This window comes from Anguilla anguilla, chromosome 5, assembly GCF_013347855.1.
Source record: "Anguilla anguilla isolate fAngAng1 chromosome 5, fAngAng1.pri, whole genome shotgun sequence".
In the NCBI taxonomy this organism is placed as follows: Eukaryota; Metazoa; Chordata; class Actinopteri; order Anguilliformes; family Anguillidae; genus Anguilla; species Anguilla anguilla.
In genome coordinates this window covers 66085704-66096405 of record NC_049205.1, presented here as the reverse complement: position 1 = coordinate 66096405, position 10702 = coordinate 66085704, and the positions used below count along the sequence as shown (strand labels likewise).

The following is a 10702-nucleotide window of genomic DNA, read 5'->3' as shown; positions in this document are numbered from 1 at the left end:
CAACTCGCGGCTAGACCGGCAAATGTGTATAATTGATGTGTGGGGTGTAGGCCGGGCTAACAGCAGGGCTGTTTCCTGCTTTGTGACTGTGGTGGTAGACGAACCAGGCAGTTCGCCACATAGCAAGCTGAAAATATATTGAAGCGGGGACAATGTGATGTAACGTTAGCTAGAAGAAGGGCATTTGAAAATTCTCCGGTTGTGTTCTGAAAGTGTATTTCCTGTGTAATCGCATATCGCAGCCACATCGGCGTACTCTTTGTTAAATGTTATTTAAAACCTGGGGTCCTCAATCTTTTCCAGAAAAGGCCGATGTTCGTGCAGGCTTTTGTTCCAACCAACCAGTAACACACCTGATTCCACTAATCAACCACAAGAATCTGCTAAGAATTTTGATTAGTGGAATCAGGTGTGTAACCGCTTGGTTGGAATGAAAGCCTGCATCCACACTGGCCCTTTCTGGATAAGATTGAGGACCCCTGTTTAAAACGAATGTATGTTGTGGTACCTTTTATTAGAAAGCTAACGTAACTAGCTAGCTAGCTAGTGCTGCGAGGAAACGTCAGTGGGTGAGTTTGGAAGCACTGCAAGATATGAGTAGTGAATTGAGTGAGCTAATGGTGGCTAATTCTACTTCCAGTTAATCAGAATCTAGATATGCTGACAGAATGAGAACAGATTGACAATTGATATAAGCTTTATCCAAGTTTATTTCACAGAGTAAATGTAAGGTTACAAGTGTTATACAATTTAGATGTTCACAGTGTATACTATGTCTTAATCTGAATGTACAGACTACTGATGAGTCTTTTGGCTTTGTGTTGCAAGGCCGGGTTTTTTTTTTGTTGGAGTTGTTTTTTTGTTGTTGGATTTGAACTGCTGTGCTGGATCCTGGATTCGTCCGCCCTGCTTGCCTTCCCTGGAGAGCTACAGCGGCGCGCGGACTGGCGAGCCACCCATGTGATCGACCTGAAATCTTAAAGAGAAGGAAAGAGTTCAATTGTGCTTTCTAAGATGGTGGTAGGACAAGAGTTTGAATTCTACAAACTGGAACTCAGCAACAAGTGGTCCAACAACCACACGGACTAAACTGATTTGCACAGATAGTGTTTTAGAAAAGTGTTTTGGTGTTATAGTGTGATAAGTTTCCTTTGCATAGGTACTTTCAGTAGTACTACATAAGGGTCTTGGTTTCAAAATAAAAGTCCTAAAATCTAATTAGTGACAAATCATACTAGAACCAAATAACTAATAATAGGGATTAACTGAAACACATCAAAGAAATACTAAAAGTATGGTTAAGGTATAAAGATAGGAAAAATAAAATTAGTGGAACCAGAGAAAATATAAATACAGACACAAAGTAAAAGGGCTTGGGACCAACTTGTATTTTTTTCCTTTCCCCATTTTGTAGATATGTGTACTGTTGTTGTTTAATGCTTTCTACTTTGTAATAAAAACAAAGGGTACAGAGAACCAAAAAGGGAAAATTTAAATTTAAAAGAAAAAAAAATCATTCTCTTACCTTTGAAATATAGATCCTGCTTCCGTGTGCTTCATTCTTGATGTGCAAACCGCCTCTCTCTCGCGAGTCGAATCTGTTGTCTTCTGATCTGGTCCATACTTACCTGATTTTATCCATTCTAGTAACAGGGTTAATATTGAAGCACTTGTTACAGAGGAAAACCCCCTTACACAAGCAATTTGCTTGTCACTCAGACCATGTATCGAAGTTTATTGCCATATTTTGAGTTAAATTTTATTTTTCTCCAATTTAAATGTCATAAAGTAAACACAAATGTCACATTCATGGAATGGAGAACTTAAAAAGCTGAAATACAAATGAAATTATAAATAATATAACGGTAATAGTGGTCACCCCATATCATGTCATTGGTGTTGCTGCCTCACAAAACCTTTATTTTAAAAAAAATGAAATGTTATAAGTAATTTTTGGTTCAAGAGGTCATTGGAAGAAGTGTGATCAACATATGCACATGGTGAGTCTGCTGTCTCTCTTCATTTGTTATAAATTTGATGATTTATGTGTTAATTCTACATGAGGCTTTTAAATATGTCATTGGTGTTAGTCATTTCATAGGAAGGGGAATTAGAAATAGATAATAGAAATGGATTAAATTATATATTTGAATGATTTTAATATGATTGAAGACATGTGGTTTGAGGTACTGCGGTGTCCATTTTGTAAAAAACCATTTGTTCGACAAATTGTCATTGGTGTTGCCGTCATTGGTGTTACTACTCCTCCTGGTAACACCAATGACAATCAGTAACACCAATGACATTCTTGTGTAAATGAGCTTTTATAAAAGCTTCAACATAAGTATTTAAAGCAAAATAGCACATTGTTTCTTTTTCATAACTTCCTATTATTATTATTTTTGTCAGGTATGGCGAAATTGAGTGCAGCTGAGAAGCAGAGGTTTTATAGACAGCGCAGGGATGCTGACCCTACACGTAGAGCAGAGTATTTAGTGAAAAGGCAACAGGGTTATGCTAATGATATAGCAACAGGAAAAAGACAGAACATAAATGATCTCAGTGAAAGGGAAAAGAGAGGTCAGCGCAAGGCATGGCGAGTCAACCAGGCAAGACACAGGCAACACATGAGAGCAGGAGAGACAGTCTTGACCCCCCCATCATCTCCAGGGAGTTAACCCAGCATCTCAAGGTAGAACTGAAGATATTGGGTCTCATTCACTATTATTGTAAAGTGGTTTGCATGTGCAGGTCATTTTGAATTAGCATAATACACGCTCCAGAAAAGCCCATATAAGGGCTTCTTGCTTAACCAAGATTCAAAATCAAAAGATAAACCAAAATAAACAATTGAATATCTTTGCATATACACCGTTAGTGAATGAAACCCATTATGTATATAGGAAATTACAAGCGTATTCAAACAAACCTGGAATTCAGATATCAGGACTAAAATATGTCACAGTACAAGGATTTATTTAAGCATAGTATGCATACTACACAGTGTAGCTTTGAATAAAAAAAAATAAGCTGCAAGCTGCAATAATGTGGCCAAGCAGCTTATTATCATTATTATTATTATTATTATTATTATTATAATAATAAAGCTACACTGTGTAGTTTGGGGATTAACTGCCATGATTATGAACTTTGTATATCTATATTAAAGATATTGCTTTAATAAATACAGTGCTCCTTGACTACATTACATTACATTACAGGCATTTGGCAGACGCTCTTATCCAGAGCGACGTACAACAAAGTGTATAACCATAACCAGGAACAAGTATGATGAAACCCCTAGAGAGAAGTACCGGTCCAAGTACAGGGAACAACCGCATAGTTCAACTTGGACCCTGATGGTTAAACTGATTAACACTAACAACGAGAACGGCAACAACGCAATCTATGGAAAAATAAAAATAAATAAAAATACAAGTAGTCGTTAAGACGGGCGCATCAACTAAGTCACCTATGAAACAGCTGCCTAGTTACAACCCTAAGTTTAGTCATTTACAGGGGGGAAGGGAGGGATGGGGAGAGGTGCAGCCTGAAGAGGTGGGTCTTCAGTCATCGTTTGAAATGGGTCACAGTCTCAGCTGTTCTGACCTCCACAGGGAGGTCATTCCACCATTGTGGGGCCAGAACAGACAGGAGACGTGTTCTGGAAGTGCAGGTGCGAAGAGGGCGAGGTGCTAGGCGTCCTGAGGTAGCAGAACGGAGGGATCTGGCTGGCATGTAGGGTTTGAATATCTTCTGAAGGTATGCTGGGGCTGATCCCTTGACTGCCTGGTATGCTAGGACCAATGTTTTCAATTTGATGCCAGCTATAACAGGCAGCCAGTGGAGGGTAGTGAGCAGGGGAGTTACGTGGGAGTGTCTGGGGAGGTTGAAGACCAGACGAGCCGCAGCATTCTGAATGAGCTGCAGGGGTCTGGTGGCAGATGCCGGTAGTCCAGCCAGAAGAGAGTTGCAGTAGTCCAGGTGGGATAGAACCATTGCTTGGACCAGGAGCTGGGTTGAGTAGGTGGTGAGAAAGGGGCGGATTCTGCGGATGTTGTATAGGAAAAATCTGCATGCCCGGGTTACTGCTGCAATGTTCTTGGAGAGGGACAGCCTGTTGTCCATCATCACTCCGAGATTCTTGGCGCAGGGTGATGATGTCACTACGGTGTCCCCTAAGGAAATGGAAAAGTCGAGGAGGGGAGAGGTTGGAGCAGGAATAAAGATTAGCTCCGTCTTTCCCAACTTGAGCTTCAGGTGGTGATTGTCCATCCAGCTCTGTATGTTCCTCAGGCAAGCGGAGATGCGGGCAGGGACCTGTGTGTCCGATGGGGAGAAGGAGAGAAAGAGTTGCGTGTCGTCGGCATAGGACTGATAGGACAAGCCATGGGCAGATATTACAGGGCCAAGGGATCTGGTGTACATGGAGAAGAGAAGGGGACCAAGGACTGAGCCCTGGGGAACTCCGGTGGTGAGGGGACGGGGTGGTGATACCTTACCCGCCCAGGCAACCTGGAAGGAGCGGTCAGAGAGGTAGGACTCAATCCAGTCAAGGACTGTGCCGCGGATCCCTGTTGCTGCCAGGGAGGACAGGAGGGTAGAGTGGTCCACAGTGTCAAATGCAGCGGAGAGGTCTAGAAGAATCAGGACAGAAGAGAGGGAGGCTGCTCGTGCGGCATGGAGTGACTCACTGACCGAGAGGAGTGCAGTCTCGGTCGAGTGGCCAGGCCTGAAGCCAGACTGCTGGGGATCAAGCAGGTTGTTCTCAGAGAAGAAAGCAGAGAGCTGGTTAGATGCAGCACGTTCAAGTGTTTTGGATAGGAAAGGGAGGAGAGATACCGGGTGGTAGTTCTGAATGACTGAAGGATCTAGTGTGGGTTTCTTCAGGAGCGGGGTGATGTGGGCCCTCTTGAAGGATGAGGGGAAACATCCAGAAGATAGGGAGGAGTTCACGAGGGAGGTGACAAAAGGGAGGATGTCTGGTGTGATTGCTTGAAGGAGAGATGAGGGGATGGGGTCGAGGGCGCAGGTGGTAGGGCGGTGGGTGAGCAGAAGCTGGGAGACTTCAGTGTCTGAGAGGAGAGAAAATGTGGAGAAATGGGGCGGAGGACGCAGAGGGGGTGAGGGGGCAGAGGACGCAGAGGGGGCAAAGGAGCTGCGGATGTCTGCAATCTTTTCGTCAAAGAATGCTGCAAAGTCATCTGCAGGGAAGGAAGACTGGGGTGGAGGAGGTGGCACGCTGAGGAGAGAAGAGAAAATAGAGTTCTCTTCTTTTGTCACTGCCGCTAAGGCAAAATTCTACCAAACCAAAATTCATAACTCCATTTCTAACCCTCGTCAACTCTTCTCTGTCAGGAGAGACTGATAGGCTCAGAGGTCAGATGGGTCCCTGGATTTGTCCCACTTCCTCTCAGCAGCGCGGAGGCTGGCCCTGGAGGTGCGTAGGATGTCAGACATCCATGGACTGGGAGGGGATGAACGTGCTGGCCTAGGGACGAAGGGGCATAGGGAGTCGAGTGTTGAGGAGAGAGATGACGTCAGGGTGGAGGATGCAGAGTTAGTGGGGAGCTTGGAAAATGATTGAAGAGGGGGGAGGGAAGCACTCACTCTGGGAGCAAGAGAAGAGGCTGATAGGGAGCGGAGGTTACGGCGGACAGTGACAGTGGGGATGGGAGGGGGAGAGGGAGGGTGTGGGGAGAGGGGGAGGGAGAAGGAGATGAAATGATGGTCAGACGTATGCAGGGGGGTAACCGTAAGATTGGAGCTGGAGCAGGTCCTCAGGAAGATCAGGTCTAGGAGGTTGCCTGCCTTGTGGGTTGGAGGAGAGTGTTGTAGGGAGAGGTCAAAGGAGTGAAGTAGTGCTAGGAAGGCAGCAGACTGGGAGGCTTCTAGGTGGATGACTATACCAAGTCATTGGTGTTATAATGTGTCACTGGTGTTACTGCATGTTTGTTTGCTGATTTGATATTAAAGGGGCCGTTTTTGACTTTATAATAATTTTGTGTTTGTTGATTGTTGCTTTATTTATCAGTTGGCATTTTAAGGATAGTATCATTCAAATTTGAGACTGTCCTTCGGTTATTGTTGATATTATAGCAAAAACCTGATGGCGTAAATGAAAACATGTCACACAATACAACTTTACACATACCTGATTGAAATAAATAAATAATAAAACATTTTTCTTTAAATTATTATCAACCTACTATGTCTTTGAGTATATGTGCAGATTGAATAGAGAAATACTATTCTGATAAGCTTTTAATGTTGTTTTTGGTATGAGTAATACCAATGACAAAAAGATGGCACAAGCATTCTTGACCTTGCCACCTCCACCCTCAACTCCTGCCTCTCTCAGTCCCTCGACTCACTTTGTCCTCTTGTCTCCAAACCAGCACGCTCCTCACCCCCCTGCCCATGGCTGACCGAGTCACTACGCTCCAGCAGAACATCACTGCGGGCTGCAGAGAGAAAGTGGAGAAAATCCCGATCCTCTGATGACCTGACTGCATACCATACCCTGCTGGCGACTTTTACATCTGCCCTCACGTCTGCAAAAGCCTCTTTTTTCCAATCCAAGATCAGCGCATGTGTCTCTAATCCACGTAAACTATTCTCCACCTTCTCTTCCCTCCTCATTCCTCCTCCACCCCCACCTCCCTCTTCCCTCTCCGCAGATGACTTTCTGGCCGCCTTTGAAGGAAAGGTGGCTACAATCCGGAACTCATTCACCCATCCAGTGAGCCCCCCAACCCCCCAGGACAACCCCACAGCCACACTGACCTCCTTTGAAATGCTGGAGGACTCCGATGTATTACAACTCATCACCTCTCATCACGCAACCACCTGTCCACTTGACCCCATCCCATCTAAAGTTCTCCAATCTATCTCCAGCGAGCTCCTTCCCTATCTGTCCTCTATTGTTAATTCCTCTCTCTCCTCTGGTCATGTTCCCTCTGTTTTTAAGACGGCTCGTGTTACCCCACTACTCAAAAAACCCACCTTAGACCCCTCCGATGTAGCAAATTATCGACCCGTATCCCTTCTACCCTTTCTGTCCAAAACCCTCGAACGAGCAGTTCTTAAACAATTAACCTCTTTTCTCCATCAGAACAACCTGCTAGACCCTCACCAGTCTGGCTTCCGATCTGGGCACTCAACAGAGACTGCACTCCTAGCTGTGACGGAGGCACTTGCCACTGCAAGAGCCTCACGCCTTTCCTCTGTCCTGATCCTTCTTGACCTGTCTGCAGCTTTTGACACGGTCAACCATAAAATACTCCTCTCCACCTTGGCTGGGATGGGAATTGCCGGGACTGCCCTGTCTTGGTTCGCTTCCTATCTTGCAGATAGGACCTACCAGGTCACCTGGAAGGGGTCTGCCTCTGCTTCTCATCCACTTGTTACGGGAGTGCCGCAGGGATCTGTACTGGGTCCTCTGCTGTTCTCCTTATACACCAGATCTCTTGGTTCAGTCATTAATTCACATGGTTTTTCCTATCATTGTTATGCAGATGACACACAACTCTTCTTTTCTTTCCCCCCCTCGGCCACACTGGTCAATGATAAGATCTCTTCCTGCCTGGCTGACATCTCCACCTGGATGGCCAGCCACCATCTGAAGCTCAACCTCAACAAAACTGAGCTGCTCTTCTTTCCGCACAAGACCTCCTTGCTTCGTGAACTCTCAATCACGGTTGATGGCACCACAGTGACTGCCTCTCACTCTGCCAAGAGCTTGGGGGTGGTCCTGGATGACCAACTGGACCTCAAGGAGCACATCAAGGCAACATCAAGGTCCTGCAGATTCCTCCTATACAACATCAGGAGGATTCGACCATACCTGACGACGCACTCCACCCAGCTGCTCGTCCAGGCTACGGTGACCTCTCGCCTTGATTACTGCAACTCTCTCCTTGCAAACCTGCCAGCTTGTGCCATACAGCCACTACAGATGATTCAGAACGCCGCTGCCCGGCTCATCTACAACCTCCCCAAATTCTCCCACGTCACTCCTCTGCTGCGATCGCTTCACTGGCTACCGGTCGCTGCCAGGATCCGATTCAAAGCCCTGACCCTTGCCTACACTGCCGCCAACAGGACAGCCCCCATCTACTTGCAGGACATGACTCAATTCTATGTGCCTGCTCGACCACTCCGCTCTGCAGCAGCAGGGCGTCTTGTAACCCCTCCCACCCGCCCAAAGGGATCACAGAGCTTCTCCACCCTAGCTCCCCAGTGGTGGAACGAACTCCCCGTCCCTCTCCGAACCTCCCCCTCACTATCCATCTTCCGCCGTGGCCTGAAGACTCATCTCTTCAGATTATACCTAGAATAACCACCACCATGCTGTGTATATATATATATATATATTAAAAAAAAAAAAAAAACCCTTTTTCCTTGTCACTTGTTACATGTTGCCCCATCCCTGCACTTCTTGGTAAATTGTATTTGTCCTAATACTCTAGCTTAATCTTCTGCCTAGTTTGGCTTTGCAGATGTTAGACCAGGATAGTGTTCATTGTTCTCAGCTAGAAATAGCTGTACAAAATAAGTAATTGTACCTTACTGAACCCGTGTTCAGCAGTTGTCTACGATCATGAAAATGCACTTCTTGTACGTCGCTTTGGATAAAAGCGTCTGCCAAATGAATGTAATGTAATATGTAATGTAATTCTTTGAGTGAATGTATAAAAATAATTAAAATACATTAAGCTTTCATTTTTGTGGATTGTTAAAGGCAAGAGGTTAATTAATATTGTACAATACGTTTTGATTAAGTAAAATTAAATGCATTTCAAGACATGTTGCAATTCCAAATGCCACCGTTTCTGTAGAATGACCCAGTTAGCATAGCCTCACAGTCACAAATAATATTGTGGCGATCCTGACAAAGTGTATATTATATTATAATGTATATTATTGTTGTAAATAGCCAAACTGTTTGCATGTAGGCCTACATAGCGCTGCTTAACTGTAAATAGCCTGTGGGATTTTGTACAGTAGTCTTGTGAATAATCATGTTCAAACGCACTTATGTATACCCTTATGTATAAACTGCTAAACAGCACACATTCATCAGGCAATACACATTCACACAACGACAGTCATAATCCACAACCGTTTCTTACGGGGACACTTTCTCACTTCCATAATAAAACTCTTTGCAAAAACACATGATATCTCATAAAAAACACGTTCTCAACATTCAAAAATGCCAAGTTACTCAAAACTACTGATATCACAATGACGCCATGTTACAGTACTACAAACAATATAGGCTACCTTGCCTCACACAAATGACATAACATGTATTTCAAAGTATTTCAATTTTTTCCTAGTCAATTGGCCCTGTGTTTTGTAATCTTACCGTTTCACAATGTCATGCAAACTTTGTAAATCCTAACCCAGCGCACCTGCAGTTCATGAAACATTCCACAGGGTGGCAGCAGAGGACCACTTACAAATGCATTGTTCCCATGCGATGACCGTTTGGCCGTCTAGAGTGCAATAAGCCAGCTTACCTGCAGTTCATAAAACATTCCACAGGGTGGCACCAGAGGACCACTTATAAATTAATCGTTCCCATATGAAGAACGTACGGCCATGTAGAGCATGGCATGAAATGACACGTCTTTTCTATTGTAAGGAATCCATATTAACACAGCGATCGTCAGCCAAATGGCTGATATAACTACATCGATGGATCGCTACAACTTGTTCCCACTTGCATTGAAAGATAGAAATCTACATTAACAACGTGCTCCACAAACGTTCCACATAGGCCATAGCTAGCGTCGCAGCTAAGCGAAGTGCAATATTTGTAGTTAGCATAGCCTCACAGTCACAAATAATATTGTGGCGATCCTGACAAAGACTAAGCAAGCTAGCTAGCTAGCTAGCGGGGCTGCAAAGCAATGTGGGGGGGGGGTTGCATGAAATGTATATTATTGTTGTAAATAGCCAAACTGTTTGCATGTAGGCCTACATAGCGCTGCTTAACTGTAAATAGCCTGTGGGATTTTGTACAGTAGTCTTGTAAATAATCATGTTCAAACGCACTTATGTATACCCAACTTTAGCATGAATGAGTGTCTCTGTCAGCTTGCTGGCTAGCACCGAAGCACCAAGCCGTTACCCTCAGTTCACCTGCTATTCTGTTGCAGTGAGTCACGTTGTTACAAAACACAGGGCCAAGTGACTTGAAAGAATTCAGCAAATATTGGGTAGCATTGCTTTCAAATACATCTTATGTATACAAACAGTGGCTGTCACAAAGCGTCTAAACGCAACAGAAACGCAGCTGAAATATGTTGTACTCACGGATTTGCCGGCCATCCAACGAGCCTTGATAGAGAAAACAATCAGCAAGCCCGTAGAATTAAAGCTTCCTAGGTCGCAATTTCTGTAGCCTGTTGTCCTGCTCCGTTGTCTGTTATTTCCTGGAGATGCACTTTCAGTCTTCCTAAGGTTTATAAGCCATTTTCATAGGCTTATCTGCAGGTGGGAATCCTCTTCGCTGTTTTGCTAAGCTACAACCGGAAAACTTGATTGTGGAGAATAGGAGCAGACGCATATGTCCCAGCAGGCTTTGCATATGAGGAAATAACAACAGTGTGAGAGAAATTAGGACGAAATTATCAAATTGCGTAGTTGTGTTTTCAGCAGGATGGGCATGTAGGTGTAGGTTGACATGATC

The 10702-nt window shown here is 44.5% G+C and overlaps 2 long non-coding RNA genes across 3 annotated transcripts in view; one reads left to right on the top strand and one right to left on the bottom strand.

Moving 5' to 3' along the window:
• LOC118227001 overlaps nucleotides 1-1218 on the top strand; it is a 1927-nt gene extending 709 nt beyond the window's left edge. The window contains exon 2 of the long non-coding RNA XR_004765140.1: nucleotides 829-1218. This is a non-coding gene — a long non-coding RNA (uncharacterized LOC118227001). The remainder of the gene's footprint in view (nucleotides 1-828) is intronic.
• LOC118227002 lies at nucleotides 855-10566 on the bottom strand. 2 transcript variants are annotated; one of them, XR_004765142.1, is made up of 3 exons: nucleotides 10327-10566; nucleotides 1526-1643; nucleotides 855-969 (listed from the first exon to the last, which is right to left on the bottom strand). It is a non-coding gene; the product is annotated as an uncharacterized LOC118227002 (long non-coding RNA). The 2 variants fall into 2 exon arrangements; XR_004765141.1 differs by lacking the exon at nucleotides 10327-10566 and having other exon boundaries at nucleotides 1526-1663.
• Between the last annotated feature and the right edge of the window lie 136 nt (nucleotides 10567-10702).